This window comes from Marmota flaviventris, chromosome 10 (assembly GCF_047511675.1).
Source record: "Marmota flaviventris isolate mMarFla1 chromosome 10, mMarFla1.hap1, whole genome shotgun sequence".
NCBI classification, from domain to species: Eukaryota; Metazoa; Chordata; class Mammalia; order Rodentia; family Sciuridae; genus Marmota; species Marmota flaviventris.
Genome location: NC_092507.1, coordinates 53173496 through 53189511, shown reverse-complemented (window position 1 = coordinate 53189511; position 16016 = coordinate 53173496).

The window sequence follows — 16016 nt, the reverse complement described above, 5'->3', positions numbered from 1 at the left end:
TGGCTGTACATGGTGCAGAGTCACTCCAGTAGTGTAATCATACATGTACGTAGGGTAATAATGTCTGTCTCATTCTACTGTCCTTCCCATCCCCACAGCCCCACCCCTCCCCTTTCTCCAGTCTACACGAACCAAATTTCCTTCATTCTTCCCTGTCCCTCCTGCTCCACTATGGATCACCATCTGCTTATCAGAGAAGATATTTGGCTTTTGGGTTTGAGGGATTGGTTTATTTCACTTAGCATGATATTCTCTAGTTCCATCCATTTGCCTGCAAATGCCATAATTTCATTTTTCTTTAAGGTTGAGTGATATTCCATTGTGTATATGTACTACATTTTCTTTAACCACTCATCTGTTGAAGTTGCCATAGACTCTTTAACCATTCTATTGATGGATATTCAGGTTGTTTTCAAATTTATTTTATATATATATATATATATATATATATATATATATATATATATATATATATACATACACATACAGTACTGGGGTAGAACTCTGGAGTGTTATACCTCTGAACTACATCCCCAGGCTTTTCCATTTTATTCTGAGACAGGGTCTCGCTAAATTACCTAGGCTGTCCTTTAGCTTGCCATCCTCCTGCCTCAGCCTCCTGCATAGCTGGGATTGCAGATGTGTTGCGCATTGGCTTTTCCAACTACTTATTATGAATAATTTTGTAATCAACATAAGCATTTAAACAGACTTCCTAGCCTCCAAACCCTCCATCCTAGCCTCCTAGTCTTCCTGAATATAATATTTTTGGTGAAGACTTGCTGTACTCATTGAACCTGTAGAGTTCTAATGAAAAAAATCTATACCATCTACACCTAAAAAATAAATATTTTTAAAAAAATCTATAGAATATTTAACGCTTTTAGCTTGATGTCCAAATTTTTCTCCAATGTGACTTTATTTCTCTAATATCTCAGTACTTTTGTATAAACTCTGGATCAGCCAAATTGCCCTACTTGATGTCACTAGAACAGATCAAACACATTTCCGCCTTCAGAAAGGGGTTCCTGCTTCCCTCAGCTTGTCTCTCTTTCCTTCTATAATAGGTGACCATTGGTTGTCCACCCATCCCATAGGGGTGGATCTCTAATCACAATTGTTTGGCCCAAGAGTTGTCACCAAACCCAAGCTGTGATAGTCCAAATCTCTCCCTGGGGAACTTAGAAATTGGACCAAGAGCTAGGGTCAGCTTTCTCAAAGTGGCCACATCTGGGTCACCGTGGTGATTTTCTGATCCATGGAGACCAGAAATGCTGATGGAGACACAGGAACATGACAACCTACACAGAAGGAACAAGAGACAAGAGTCTCCGTGTTTTCCCGTATAGCACCCAGATCTTCTCCCTTGCTGGAACCCAGTTATAGTCCTGCTTTGGATTCTGTCAGATGCTGGGCTTGCTAACGCTGATTGTTCCTATTTGATTTCATAAAAGTGGGTCCCACTGTTTCTCCTTTTCAGGTTGAGCTCCAGTTACTCTTGACCTATGAAGGCTTCCTGGACCACTTGCCCCTCAGCCTAAACCTGCCTCCATTGGCTATTAGTGCCACTCACTTGGAACTTTCATTACTTTGTTTCAAAATCAAGATTCTGGGGGCTGGGGTTGTGGCTCAGCGGTAGAGGGCTCACCTAGCATGAGTAAGGCCCTGTGTTCAATCCTCAGCACCACATAAAAATAAATAAATAAATAAAATAAAAGTATTGTGTCCAACTACAACTGAAAAAATAAATATTAAAAAAAAAATCAAGATTTTCCAACCTTGCTGGACAAAGAATTGTAGATTAACAAAATAAAGATTAACACATTTTGGTTCTTAAAATTTTAATCATCTTGGGCAGATCTTTTGAAGACAGATGACAGATATTACTTAGTTTATTAAATGGAGTGTACTACAATTTTGTCACTTCTGGGTCATTATTAAGATCAAACATTTTAGGGACAAGGCATAATTCAGTGAATCTATAGGTTTGGTTAGTATAATGAATAACTACTATTGAAACAACAATGAGTCCTCTCTTTGAAAAGGGGAAATATGAAATCAGCCACATGAGCTCCCCTTTAAAAATCAAAACTGTTTGGGTTGGGGACGTAGGTCGTCACAGAGGGATTATATAACATATACAAGGGCCTAGGTTTGGTCCCAGCACAGAGGGAATAAAAAGAGTGGAAATATTTTAATTAAAGAAAAAATATGGATATCAATCAAACCACCCTAGGCCTAAAGATGTTTTTAAATTCAGATGATGTTTTGTAAAATATTTCAGTCTTGTGCAGATAAGAAAGCTAAGTTTCTGACTTAATGAATGACTAAAAAGGTTTAAGTGATTTATCATTTAGGTTATCAGATATAATTAATTTTTATCAAACAACACTCTCCATCTATCATGAGCAATGAGTTTTTCTCTGTTGTTTCTTCATACTTGTGGGAAGATTAAAAAAATAATCTGTCAGGAAGCCCATATTCATTGTTTATTTCTATGGTATACAGTCATCAAGTGCAGTGAAACATGTAATTGTGGGATGTCTGAAAACGGGTGTGGCTGATGTCAGAGTTCACAAATTATATTTACTGCCAAATTTTACTTGTTTGGTTTGGTTTAGAGCGAGGTCCCCTTGTTTTCAACTCAAAAATCTCTAGCGTAATTTTTATTTGCTTTACTTTCAAGCAAACGGTGTTTTTAAAAAAAATCAATTATAGTCACCGGAGAACATATTCAACATAAATATACATTTTAAAGAATGAAAAGTAAGTGAGCACTGTGCCTAACCTATGGGTTAAGAAAGAGAACATTGTCCATGTCATAGCAAGTCCCTGGGGGCAAGGGGGAGACCTCAATTACTTATCCCTGATTATACCACTGAGGCTATCGATGTCCTGATTTTTAGAATAATCATTCCCTTTTAGGGTAGCCATCACCTGTGTGCTTCCCTAAACAAGACAATGTTTAGTTTTGTCTGTTTTGAACTTAGTATAAACAGACATACTGTGTATTTCTTCTGTGACTTGATTCTTTTCAGTATTGTGCCATCTATAATGATGTGCATAGACGTTAATTCATTATCTTTGTACTGTATAATTTCCTTTCTATGGATATATATAATTATATATTCTAGGGCTGGGGATGTAGCTCAAGTGGTAGCGTGCTCGCCTAGCAAGTGTGAGGCACTGGGTTCGATTATTAACACCACATAAAAACAAAATAAAGATATTGTGTCCACCTAAAATTAAAAAGAATAAATAAATATTAAAAAATTATATATTCTATTCTTGGTGGACATTTAGATTGCTTCCAATTTTTTATTATCATGTATAATTCTGCTCTGAAAATTTACGTACATGTTTCTTCTCTTTTTCATTTTTTTGTGGTGCTGGGGATTGAACCAAGGGCTTCATGCATGCTAGGTAAGAACTCTCCCTCTGAGCTACACCCCCAGCTTCCCCTGCGCATTTTCTTGGCACAAGAGTTCCTCTATAGTATGTGACTGGGAGCAGAATTGCAGAGACATAGGACATTTACCCATTCAGTCATAATAGGTAATATCAAATTGTTTTTTCAGCATCTTTGTACAAACTTACATGCTTATTAGCAATGTGTAAGAATGCCCACTGTTATATAGCATTGTGTACTTTTGGAATCTGTGGGTTGGTCTCTGTGTCTTCTACTCTGTACCATTGGCCTACATGTCTATTTTGGTGCCAATACCATGCTGTTTTTCTTTTATCAATCTGTTGGGTGCAAAAATATTTCAGTGTGGTTCTACTCTGTGTTTCCTTCCTTGCTTATTAGTATCTCCTCATACATATTTTAAAACTTTTTTGGTAGTTGTGGATGGACAGAATGCCTTTATTTCATTTGTTTATTTTTATGTGGTGCTAAGGATCGAACCCAGTGCCTCACATGTGCTAGGCAAGCGTTCTGCCACTGAACTACAGTCTCAGCCTCATCTTGTTGCATATTTGATAATTTGAGTTTCCTCTTTTGCAAAGTACCTGTTTTAGTCTTTAGCCCATTTTCTTTTTCTGTTTGACTGTTATTGATTCATTAGTGTTCTTTATTTTTTTTAAATTGTAGATGCACATAATACCTTTATTTTGTTTATTTATTTTTATGTGGTGCTGAGGATTGAACCTAGTGCCCCATACGTGCAAGGCAAGCACTCTACTGCTGAGCCACAATCCCAGTCCCTGTGTTTTTTTTATTTTTTAAATTTTATTTATTCTAATTAGTTATATATGACAGCAGAATGCAATTCAATTCATATTACACAAACAGAGCAAAATTTTTCATGTTTCTGGTTGAACACAAAGTAGAGCCACACCATTCATGTTTTCATACGTGTACTTAGGGGAATGATGTCCATCTCATTCCACCCTTTTTCCTACCCGCATCCCCCCCTCTCCTCCCTCCCCTTTGCCCTATCTAAAGTTCATCTATTCCTCCCATGCCCTCCCCATCCCCATTATGAATTAGCATCCTTATATCAGAGAAGACATTCAGCATTTGTTTTTTGGGGATTGGCTTACTTCATTTAGCATTATATTCTCCAACTCCATCCATTTACCTGCAAATGCCCTGATTTTATTCTCTTTTAATGCCGAATAATATACCATTGTGTATATATACCACATTTTCTTTATCCATTTATCTACTGAAGGGTATGTAGGTTGGATCCACAATTTAGCTATTGTGAATTGTGCTGCTATAAACATTGATGTGGCTGTGTCCCTGTAGTATGTTGTTTTTAAGTCCTTTGGGTATAGACTGAGGAGTGGGATAACTGGGTCCCCTGTGTTCTTTACTTTTCAAACTACTTTAAAAATACTTTTAAAATATTTGTTTTGTACTGAAAATTGAACTCAGAGGCATTTTACCACTTAGCTTCATCCCTAGTCCTTTTTTTTTTTTTTTTTTTTTTCAGATTTTAAAATAGGGTCCCACTAAGTTGCTTAGGCTGGCCTTGAATTTGTGATTCTTCTGCCTCAGCCCCCTGAGTCACTGGGATTATAGGCATGTGACACTGCACCCAGTTTTTGATACTACTCTTTTAAATCTGATACATAGGGGCTAGGGTTGTGGCTCAGTGGCAGAGCACTTGCCTAGCATGTGTGAGGCACTGGGGTCAATCCTCAGAACCACATATAAATAAATTTTTAAAAAGGTGCATCAACAACTAAAAAATATATTTTAAAAAAATCTGACATATATATGTATACACACATACATATACACACATATATACATATATGTGCACATTCATATACATAAAATGTTTATATCAATCTATATATCTTCATGTAGATAGTATATAGGTTTTTTGTTTGTTTGTTTTTGTTTTTGACACTGGGGATTGAACCCAGGAACAGTTACCACTGAATTACAACCCCAGCCGTTGATTTTTTTTTAAATTTGTTTTAATTAGATATACATGACAGTAGAATGCACTTTGATACATCATATGTAATGGAATATAGTTTCTCATTCTTCTGGTTATACATGATGTAAAATCCCACCAGTCCTATAGCTATATATATACATAGGGTAAGAATGTCTAATTTATTGCACTATCTTTCCTAATCCCATACTCCCCCTCCTCCCTTTACTCCCCTCTACCTAATATAAAGTAGCTCTATTCTTCCCTAGCTACCCCCCCGCATTGTGAATTAGCATCTGCATACCAGATAAAATTTTTGGCCTTTGTTTTTTTGGGGGGATTGACTTATTTCACTTAGCATGATATTCTCCAGCTCTATCCATACATTTTACACATGTAAATGTCATAATTTCATTTTTCTTTAAGGTTGAGTAATATTCCATTGTGTGCGTGTATGCACATATATAATGTATATATGTATGTGGGAGGCCATCCTCGCACGTGATTTGAGTTACCTCCCTGGCTGGGTGAGAGGCGCTTGGAGACAGCGGTGTTAAAGCCATCCCACACTCTTTCCCAGGTCGGAGGGCTTGTCCGTGTAGAGGCGTGCCGGGCCCTGACCTTGGAATGCTGCCCCCTTAATCTTCATTGGATGGGATTTCCCTTGAATTTTTTGTTCCCCAATAAAAGCTCACTCCCTGGTGTGCTTTCCCTCTCTCGCTAGTCTCTTCTGTAAACCTCGCCACCACATTAGGTGGCTGGAGGCAGGAGCTAGGACAAGCCATCTTGGAGCTGGGGTTAAAGGTAAATGAGAGTCTGTCTCTTTAATTTAAAACTCACTAGCAATTTCTTATGCACTAAATCTTCTTTTATGAAGTTCACGCTGGTCGCGTGGCAGATATGTATATATATACACATTATATATATTATATGTATTATATATTATATATAATGTGATATATATTATCTACATAATATATATATTATCCATTCATAGGTTGAAGGGCACCTAGGTTGGTTCCATAGTTTAGCTATTTTGAGTTGAGCTGCTATAAACATTGATGTGGCTGCATCATTGTTATATGCTGATTTTAAGTCCTTTGGGTATAAACTGAGAAGTGGATCAAATGGTGGTTCCATTCTAAGTTTTCTTGAGGAATCTACATACTGCTTTCCATAATGGTTGCATCAATTTGCATTCCCACCAGCAATGTATAAGTGGACCTTTTTCTCCACTTCCTCGCCAACATTTATTATTGCTTGCATTCTTGATAGTTGCCATTCTGACTGGGGTGAGAAAAATCTTAGAGTAGCTTTGATTTGCATTTCTTTAATTGCTAAAGATGTTGAGCATTTTTCATATATTTGTTGATTGATTATATTTCTTCTTCTGTGAAGTGTCTGTTCAGTTTCTTAGATTTATTGATTGGGTTACTTGTTTTTTTGGTATTAAGTTTTTTGAGTTCTTTATATATCCTGGAGATTAATGCTCTATCTGAGTTGCACATGGTAAAGATTTTCTCCCATTCTGCAGGCTCTCTCTTTATGTTATTGATTGTTTCCTTTGCTGAGAAGAAGCTTTTTAGTTTGGATCCATCCCATTTATTGATTCTTGATTTTACTTCTTGCACTTTAGGAGTCTTGTTAAGGAAGTCAAATCCTAAGCTAATTTGGTGAAGATTTGGGTCTACTTTTTCTTCTATTAGATTCAGGGTCTCTGATCTAGTGCCTAAGTCTTTGATCTACTTTGAGTTGAGTTTTGTGCAGGGTGAGAAATAGGGGTTTAACTTCATTTTGTTAAAGGAGGATTTCCAATTTTCCCAGCACCATTTATTGAATAGGTTATTTTTTCTCCAGTGAATGTTTTTGGTGTCTTTGTCTAGTATGAGATAACTGTATTTATGTGGATTTATCTGTGTCTTCTATTCTGTACCATTGGTCTATGTGTCTGTTTTGGGGCCCATACCATGCTGTTTTTGTTACTATGGCTCTGTAGTTTAACTTCTGGTATCGTGATGCCTCCTGCTCCACTCTTCTTGCTAAGGATTTCAGCCCTAAATATTTTTGTTTATTTTGAGACGGACTTGCTAAGTTGCTAAGTCTGGCTTTGAACTTACATTCTCCTGCCTCAGCCTCCTGATTATGAATAATTGTTCTCAATTTTAATATAGTCCAGTCTGCCAATCTTTTGTGTCTCATGCATTTTGTATCTTATTTAAGAAAACTTAAATATTTTAAGTGTTACTACCCTAGCACCATTTACTAAAAGGTGCTTCTTTTCTTCTTTATGCTTCATTGCCCCCTTTTACATATGTGTAGATCTATGTTGGGTCTCTCCCTTCAGATTCATTGATATTCTATTCCTATACCAATAGCATACTATCTTAATTATTATGATTTTATAAATTTTAATATCTAGTATGACAAGTCCCCTAACTTATCACTATTCTTCAAAGCATTTTGTCTATTTTGGGCCCTTTGTACTTCCATATAAATTGTAGAATCAAAATGTCAAGTTAACCCAAAAATTGTTAGAATTTGATTGGAATTACAATTGAATCTAAAGGTTAGCTTGGATGAATTCCCATCTTTAAATGTTGTCTCCAACCATGAACATGGATGATGACATTGATAAATATCATCTTGTAGTTAAAATGAATGTTAATAATAACTAAAAAATACCTGAGGTATTTTCTTTGCAAAAAATGGTTCAACATCAACAGGTAATATGTTGAATGAAATATGTATTATATTAAAGAGTATCATGTGCATGCAAGTTAGTTGTTAATCTTAAAATCTGACTTTAAAAAGATAGTTTTTCTTTGAAAAAAATTTTTTTCATAAGCAGTAAAGCAGGATAATAACGGGAACCAACAATTTGCATTTCTAAAGTTTGGAGTCAAAAATCCTGATATAATGGCAAGTTAGATATCACCATATGGGAAAGGAAAATATAAACTATAAAAGATTATATTTTGAGTTCAGGAACATTGCATAGGATTAAAACCCAGAATAAACAGATTGTTTTCTAGTCATCTAGAATTTCAAATTTTTCTAGAGATTAGTGTTCTCCTCTACCTTCAAGATACCAGAGGTAGAGAAGACAGTGGAGTTAGAAATTCACTTTATTTCAAAGCAGATTGGTTGATCTAAAAATGAGATATTACATAACTTGGTCTGCTAGTCTACCTATCACTGGAAACCTTAGCTTCTTTATGGATAAGAACTTATACTTGCATTGTATTATAACTATATTATAATTATCTTTGTGGAAACCATTGTTGGCAATCCATAAAAGAATCAAGTTAAGATCATGATTACCGCTCACAGTTTTGATTCCTTTGATTTTCACATCTTCTAGTTTGGCCATTCTGGCCCCTAAGTTAGACATTGGGTATAGTTGATCAGCCTTAAAACTTCAGACAAGGAGCTGTTGAAGTCCTTTGTGTTTTCACAGGTTGCAGCTTGTCTATTTTGAAAGATGAGTAACAAATCTACTCCAAGCCTGAATGAAATAAATGACCAGTCTTGGAGCTGCCCTGATGGTCACCCCTGAGCTGAGCAGGACCTATGCAGAACACTCCCTTATTTACAGAAGTTAAGGCAGTGAGCACTTGGTATTTTCCATATCATTTTGAAAAAGTCCTGTTGTTTCTTCTTCTTCCCTCTCATTTCTTCTTTAGTTTGTGTGATTAAGAATTGCTATTAATTTATGGGAATAAGAAATAAAAAGCCCTGATAATATAGTGCTTTAGCATTGCCAAATTTAGCCTGTTTGGGGTTTTGAGGGTTGTTATTGTTTTTCCTTTGTGTGTTTTTTTTCTTAATGTTTATTTTGGATGGGCAGGGAGAAGGAGTGGAGTAGGAATATGCAGAGGTTAGTGTAGAAGGCATTTCCATTTCATATTACACATATTTGGAGTTTCTTTTGGTTCACATGTGAGGTGTTCCCCAAAAGCTCATGGGTGAGATAATGCAAGAAGGTTTAAAGGAGAAGTGATTGGGTTATTCACTTAATCAAATTAGTGAATTAATCCCCTGATGGGGTTAACTGAGTGGTAACTGAAGGCAGGTAGGATGTGGCTGGAGAGGTGGGCATGGGGGTGGGGCGAGCTTCGGGGTATATATTTTGTATCTGGTGAGTGGTTTCTCTCTCTGCTTTCTGATCATCATGTGAGTCGCTTTCCTCTGCCAAACTCTTTTGCCATGATGTTCTGCTTCCCTTGAGCCCCAGGAATGGAGCCACTCTCCCATGTACTAAGACTTCTGAAACCCAAGTAAACTTTTCCTCTTCTACAGTTGTTTTTTTCAGGTCTTTTAGTCACAGCAGCGAAAAAGCAAACTAAAACAGAGTTGAAACATGAGACCGATTTTATTCCTGCCTCCCAGGTTAGCTAGGTGACTTCCAGCAAGTCACTTGAACCTCTAGATTTCCTCATCTGACTCATAAAAACATTGGTCTATAGAAAGCCATCGAAATCCATTTTCCAACTCTTCATTCAGTAGTTATTCAGCACATTCTCCACATGGGCAGTGTTAACACTGTTTTTGAGAGTTCCAGGTTGTGTCTCAAAGGCTTTTGAAGCATCACTCTCCTTTTAAAACCAGTGCCTGACTTCTCCCTCAGATTCCTGGGCTGGGGTTGTGGCTCAGAGGCAGAGCGCTCACCTAGTATGAGTGAGGCATATAAAAATAAAATAAAGATATTGTGTCCACCTATAACTAAAAAATAAATATTAAAAAAAAACAACAACAGATTCCAAACATCTTTGCCACTTGCAAACGTACAAAGGGAAAAGAAACGTGTCAGCTGCAGTCACCGAGCTCCAAAGGAAAGCTGGCAGGCCTCCCTGGTGAACTCTTCCTTCTTTGTAAAGGGCACTCTACATTTTAAAGGTCAGCCTAGTCACCCAAAGTAAAACGTCTTAAAGAGCGCCAGGGGTCAGGGTGGTGCTCTCCACAGTTCTTTTTTAGGCTGGGGAAACCTGGGAAACTTTTCTGGGCTCCAAACTAGTCACGCGGCAAATCCACAGTAGGAATTGCGCAATGGGTCGTGTCAGGCAGGCGTCTGGGGGTGGAAAGAATCAGGGAGGCTTCCACAGTGCCAATTCCCCGCCCCCCAATTCTAGGTTGCCTCACGCTGTGAGAAGCGCGATGGCTGGGCCAGACGGCGGGGTTCCGACTGGCCCTAAGCCCGGCCCGAGAAAGCATCACTTCCCCGCAGGGACACGGGGCCAGAAGCGCGTGGGTGCGCTCCCTCCAGCAGGCGGGGTCGGCCACCACGGCGCCTCGCGGGACTCTGCAGCTGCCGGAGTGAGAGCGGGAACGGCGCCCTCGGCTGGCGCTGGGCCCGAGGCGGCGCGGCGAGCACAGACCCGCCACGCCGATCGGATCGCGGCTGGGAACTCGGGCTTGCACTTTCGGTAAGGGCACCGGGGCTTCCAGCGGCGCCGCGCCTCCGCCCCCGCCGGCCGGCTCGCCCTTTCTGCTGGTGACGCAGACGGCGGGCTTCGCCGGAGTCTGCGCGGAAACCCCGAGTGGGCCTGCCGCCTCCGCCTCCCGCACCTCCCCCGCCCAGCACTGCCCTTCCCCGAGTGGGCGGCGGCGCGCTGGGCTCCCCGCGCACCACACCCATTGGGGTCCCAGGACGAATACTGTGCGCGGCACACTACGGAGCGCTCCCTGGTGCGGGCGCAGTGACTGAGGCTCCGTCCTGTACATCACTCAGGCCACTGTCAAAGTGACAGACTATAATTAGCTTTGCTTAGAAGTTAGGAAACAGGCACAAAAAGAATGTTACTTGCTTGAAATCAAACCGAAAGCAGAGCCGCAAATTAAATCCAAGTGTGTCTCGACATCAACGCTGTGTATCCTAATTGTCTTGGATCAGCCACTTTCACTCCAGTAAACAGCAAGTTGGTAACAGGGCGGGCGGTGGAGGAATTTGCATCAGCTTATCACTGCTCATTTGCCTCAGTGTGCTGTTTTTTAAATTATATATATGTATACATACGCACATATATGCGTGAAAATATATATATATATATATATATATATGCACACACCCCAAGTGTATCATAAGGAGAACACGGGAAAAGCTTGAAAAGCATTCCGCAGATCTTGTGTTTCTATTTTCAATGTTATATTGGGATCAGGGACACCTATAATAAGCATCTGAAATATTAAATGTTAAATAAGACTGCTTACATGCATGCTAACACCTCGGGAACCCTTATATAGGCTATTTCGCTCTTCCTTTTGCAGGAGACATCATTTTGCCCTGGAGACATCTGCGTCGTTATTCTAGGTCAGCACTCTTTGACAGATGCAAGATTTAAACCAGTCAACAGGAAAATCACTCACCACCCCACCCCCACCCCCGTCACCATCTAATTAGTGACAGACACCAAGCTAAAGGCTGTCTTTTGGCCCCATTCAGGGGTTCTTGCCAATTCACCCCTCTTCCCCTTTTCCTCTCCGAAGATTCAAAGCAGTTCTGAGGCTCGAACGTGACTTCCTCAGAGATCTGATGGCGGTGGCGTGGGCGGGGACCTTCCGGAAGGTAGGCGTAGGCAGGCGAGTCAGCGCACTAGCAGCCTGGGAGGGCTGGGAAGAGGGGGTCCAAGCGTGTGTGGCGCTTGGCCAGGAGTGCGGGGGGGGGGGGGGGGGGGGCTTCCTGCTGCCTGGGACTGGGCTCTTTTTAGTAACTACGGGAATAGCTGAAGCCCAGTAAAAGTGTGAGTGTGTGGTTTGGACTGTGGAAAGTCCAAGTAAATTTAAGTTAAGTAGGTCTGTGAAAGGGTCAGGTGTGGTATCGCCCGCATTTAATCCCAGCGATTTGGGAGGTTGAGGCAGGAGGATAGCAAGTTCGAGGCCACCCTCAGCGCTTTAACGAGGTCCTAAGCAACTTAATGAGAACCTGCCTCAAAATTTTAAAAAGTGCTGTGGATGTGACTCAGTGGTTAAGCACCCCTGGGTTCAATTCCTGGTACCAAAAAAAAAAAAAAAGGGAATATGCAGGCTTTTGGAGCTGGGACAGAATCGAAATCTTTCCAGGATCAGTGTAGACTTTTGATGGGGGCGGTGTGTGTGTGTGTGTTTGGGGCAGGAGGGGGGGGGGCGGATATCTTGGGCAGTGAAATAGGTTAACGGAAGTTTTCTAATACTATGCTAATACTATGAAATCTTGGAAATTGGCCATTCCATTTTAACAATTGCTGCTCACTAGAACAGCTGTTTTCTCCCTTCCAAAGCTTCATTTTGGGGATCAAGGCTAAAATTTCTGAACAGGCCTTTCCCTTAAGCACCCTGGATTGTTGGGACTATGAACAGATTCTTAGTAGAGCTGAAACCCCAAAGTGAAATAGGATCATGAAAAGAAATATTCTCTCCTTTAGAAACAAAAACTTTTTTTAATCACAAAATAAGGGATAGAAATGTAGTAACTCAGTATTATAGCACTTGCCTGACCAAGTATAATTTTCTGTACAGAAACACGATGACTTGAGAACCCCATATATGGCATTTATTTGGGGGAATTGTGAGTTGTCTCATGTTCTTGTACTGAGAGTACATCAATGACACAAGGCAAAGAAGTAGCCTATTATATCACACTAAAAAAGGTTTGGAACTGGAGATGTAGCTCAGTGGGAAAGCACATGTTTAGCATCCAGGAGGCCCTCAAACCAAAAACAACAAAAGACTTAGTCTTGATTCACATATCAACTGGAAAAAGTAAATTATAGCGCCTTCATAGTCATGATGAAGTTGGAACCCAGCACTTAATCTACCTAGAACACTGTCTTCAGTGGAGCCCCCAAATCATCCTGGGGAAAGAAAATAGAGAATAGGGAAATTTAAAAAGGAAATATTCCAAGAGAGTGTTGAGAGGAAAACTACAGGGAATCAAAGAAATTCACGGGTGATAACTATCATGTCCATCACACTTACAGTGTGCTATGTAATTCACATTAATTAAGTGTGGTCATGAAAACTCACTTTTTCTAGTTTAAAAATGACATTAAGACCAATCGTGGTGGCATGGTGGCACATGTCTGTAATCCCAGCAGTTTGGGAGGCTGAGGCAGGGGGATCACAAGTTCAAAGCCAGCCTCAGCAACTTATTGAGGCCCCAAGCAACTCATTGAGACCCTGTCTAAAGAAAATACAAAAAAAGGGGGGGTGGGGTGGGGCTGGAGATGTGGCTCAGTGGTTAAGCATCTTTAGGTTCAATCCCTGGTGCCCCAAAAATAAAAAAGACTTCAGAGGTTGAAGGATGAAGCTCAGTGGTACAAGCACTTTCCTAGAATGTGCAAAGATCTGGGTCCTATCCTTAGCACCAAATAAATAAATAAATTCATAAATAAATAAACAAATCTTAGGGACTTTAAAAATCTTTAAAAATACATTGCATATTGGGCTGGGGAGGTGGCTCAAGCGGTAACGTGCTCGCCTGGTATGCGTGGGACGCTAGGTTCGATCCTCAGCACCACGTAAAAATAAAATAAAGATGTTGTATCCACCAAAAACTAAAAAATAAATATTAAAAAATTCTCTCTCTCTCTCTCTCTCTAAAAAAAATACATTGCATAGATTTTAGTCTTGAAAACCTTTTGAAAACTATGAAGTAGTATTTAATGATATAAATTTCTAGACAGTGGTTTAAAGTTAAAAACTCAAATGCCTATTGTAATCAGGTATGCCATTACTTTCAATAATTCTAAAAAATTCCCATCCTTTCCCATCCATTTCTCTATCTCCTTGAAGAATTTTGATTACATGGATATTAGACCCAACTCTATAATCCAAACTTTATAATCTGTCTTTCATAGTTTATATCTCTTTATATTCTCTGGACCATATTTAGGGTAGTTTTTAGGATCTGCCTTCCAGTTAACAAATTCTTTCTTCAACTTTGTTTAATCTCCTTTTTAACTTGAGTTCTTCATTTCTATCTTTTTCATTTCTGAAAGTTGCAGATCTGTTTGGACAATTTTGTGTAGTCTTTTGATTCTTGTTAATCTTTACAAGCTTTTATTTCTTTTTTTTTTTCCTTGGTACTGGGGACTGAATTCAGGGGCACACGACCATTGAGCTACATCCCCAGCCTTATTTTGTATTTTTTATTTAGAGACTAGGTCTCACTGAGTTGTTTAGCACCTCACTTTTTGCTGAGGCTGACTTTGAACTTGTGATCCTCCTGCCTCAGCCTCCCGAGCTGCTGGGATTACAGGCGTGTGCCCCCACACCAGGGAAGCTTTTATTTCTTGCAACAGAAGTTTTAAAGGTAAGATGGTCTCTCTTGTGGCTTCTGGGCTTCCATCTATGGGAAGCAAGAGGGATCCGTGGAGTAACCTGCGCCTCAGATAAGAACATCCCCTCCCTACCTCTCCACATTTGAGTTGTCAGAAATGAAGAGAGAGGGCCAGGACTCTGTATGCTCTTTCTATACTTACCCCACTTTCTAGAGCACTTGTACCACCACCATCTGTCTTGCAACCATTATAATCTTATTATTCATTTTCCCTGCTTGTCAGTCACACAAGAAGTCCAGGACCCCCAGATAGTCTCTCGTATTTCATACTGAAAGCGAATCCCTGTGTGGCTGTAAGGACAATACCATATCCTCCACTTTACAGTACTCCACATTTCTCTCCTAGGTTTTTTTTTTTTTTTTTTTACCGACTCCCATACTATATATTTTATTGTTATTTTTCTTCCCCTCTTAAAATGTAAACTTTTTGAAAGTGAAGGTGTTTATTTTGTTGTCTACATTATTCTCAGATTTTAGAATAGGACAGTATCTGGCAAATAGAAGATATTTAATATTTGTTGAATGAGTTAATATTAACATTCTTATTTTATATTCTGTGTCTTGTAATTCCACATTTGAAGACTACCAATGTGATTTTTGTCATCTGTTGCTGCTGGTTTTTACCCATTGTGCCCTGTTTACTTAGGTATTTTCTGAATTTTGAATCTTGAGTTTATATCCCTTGGATTTTAACTGTAGATAGTCTTTGAAGTGGCATTCATCTGGAGGTAATTTGTGTTTATTTTTATTAGTTGCCTGGGGTAACTATGCTTCTACAGCCAAGCTAATATCCCTATTTGATGTTTATCTTTTAACTACATAAGTAGGGTGAATTGGCCTGCAAACCTACGTATATGGGAATATCTATATAAATTTGACTATAAATTACCAAAAGACAAAATATACATCTTTGCTCTACCAATTGTCAAGGTACAAATGGGCATTTCCTTGCTGTCCCTGTCTGTGCAGCAGATTTTTTTTTTCTTTTTAGTTCATCATTAGGTTTCCAGCTTATTTAGATCTCCCCAAATTGGTTGCACTTTAGCTTAAACTATTTATAAAAATCCAGTGTTCTTAGATCTTCAGATTTTTCAAGAGTAACTTGATGTTTTCAGATAGAGCACTAATCTCTAGGATATATAAAGAACTCAAAAAGCTAAGCACCAAAAAACCAAGTATCTCAATCAATAAATTGGCCAAGGACCTGTACAGACATTTCTCAGAAGATGATATACAATCAATCAACAAATATATGAAAAAATGTTCATCATCGCTAACAATTAGAGAAGTGCAAATCAAAACTAAGATAA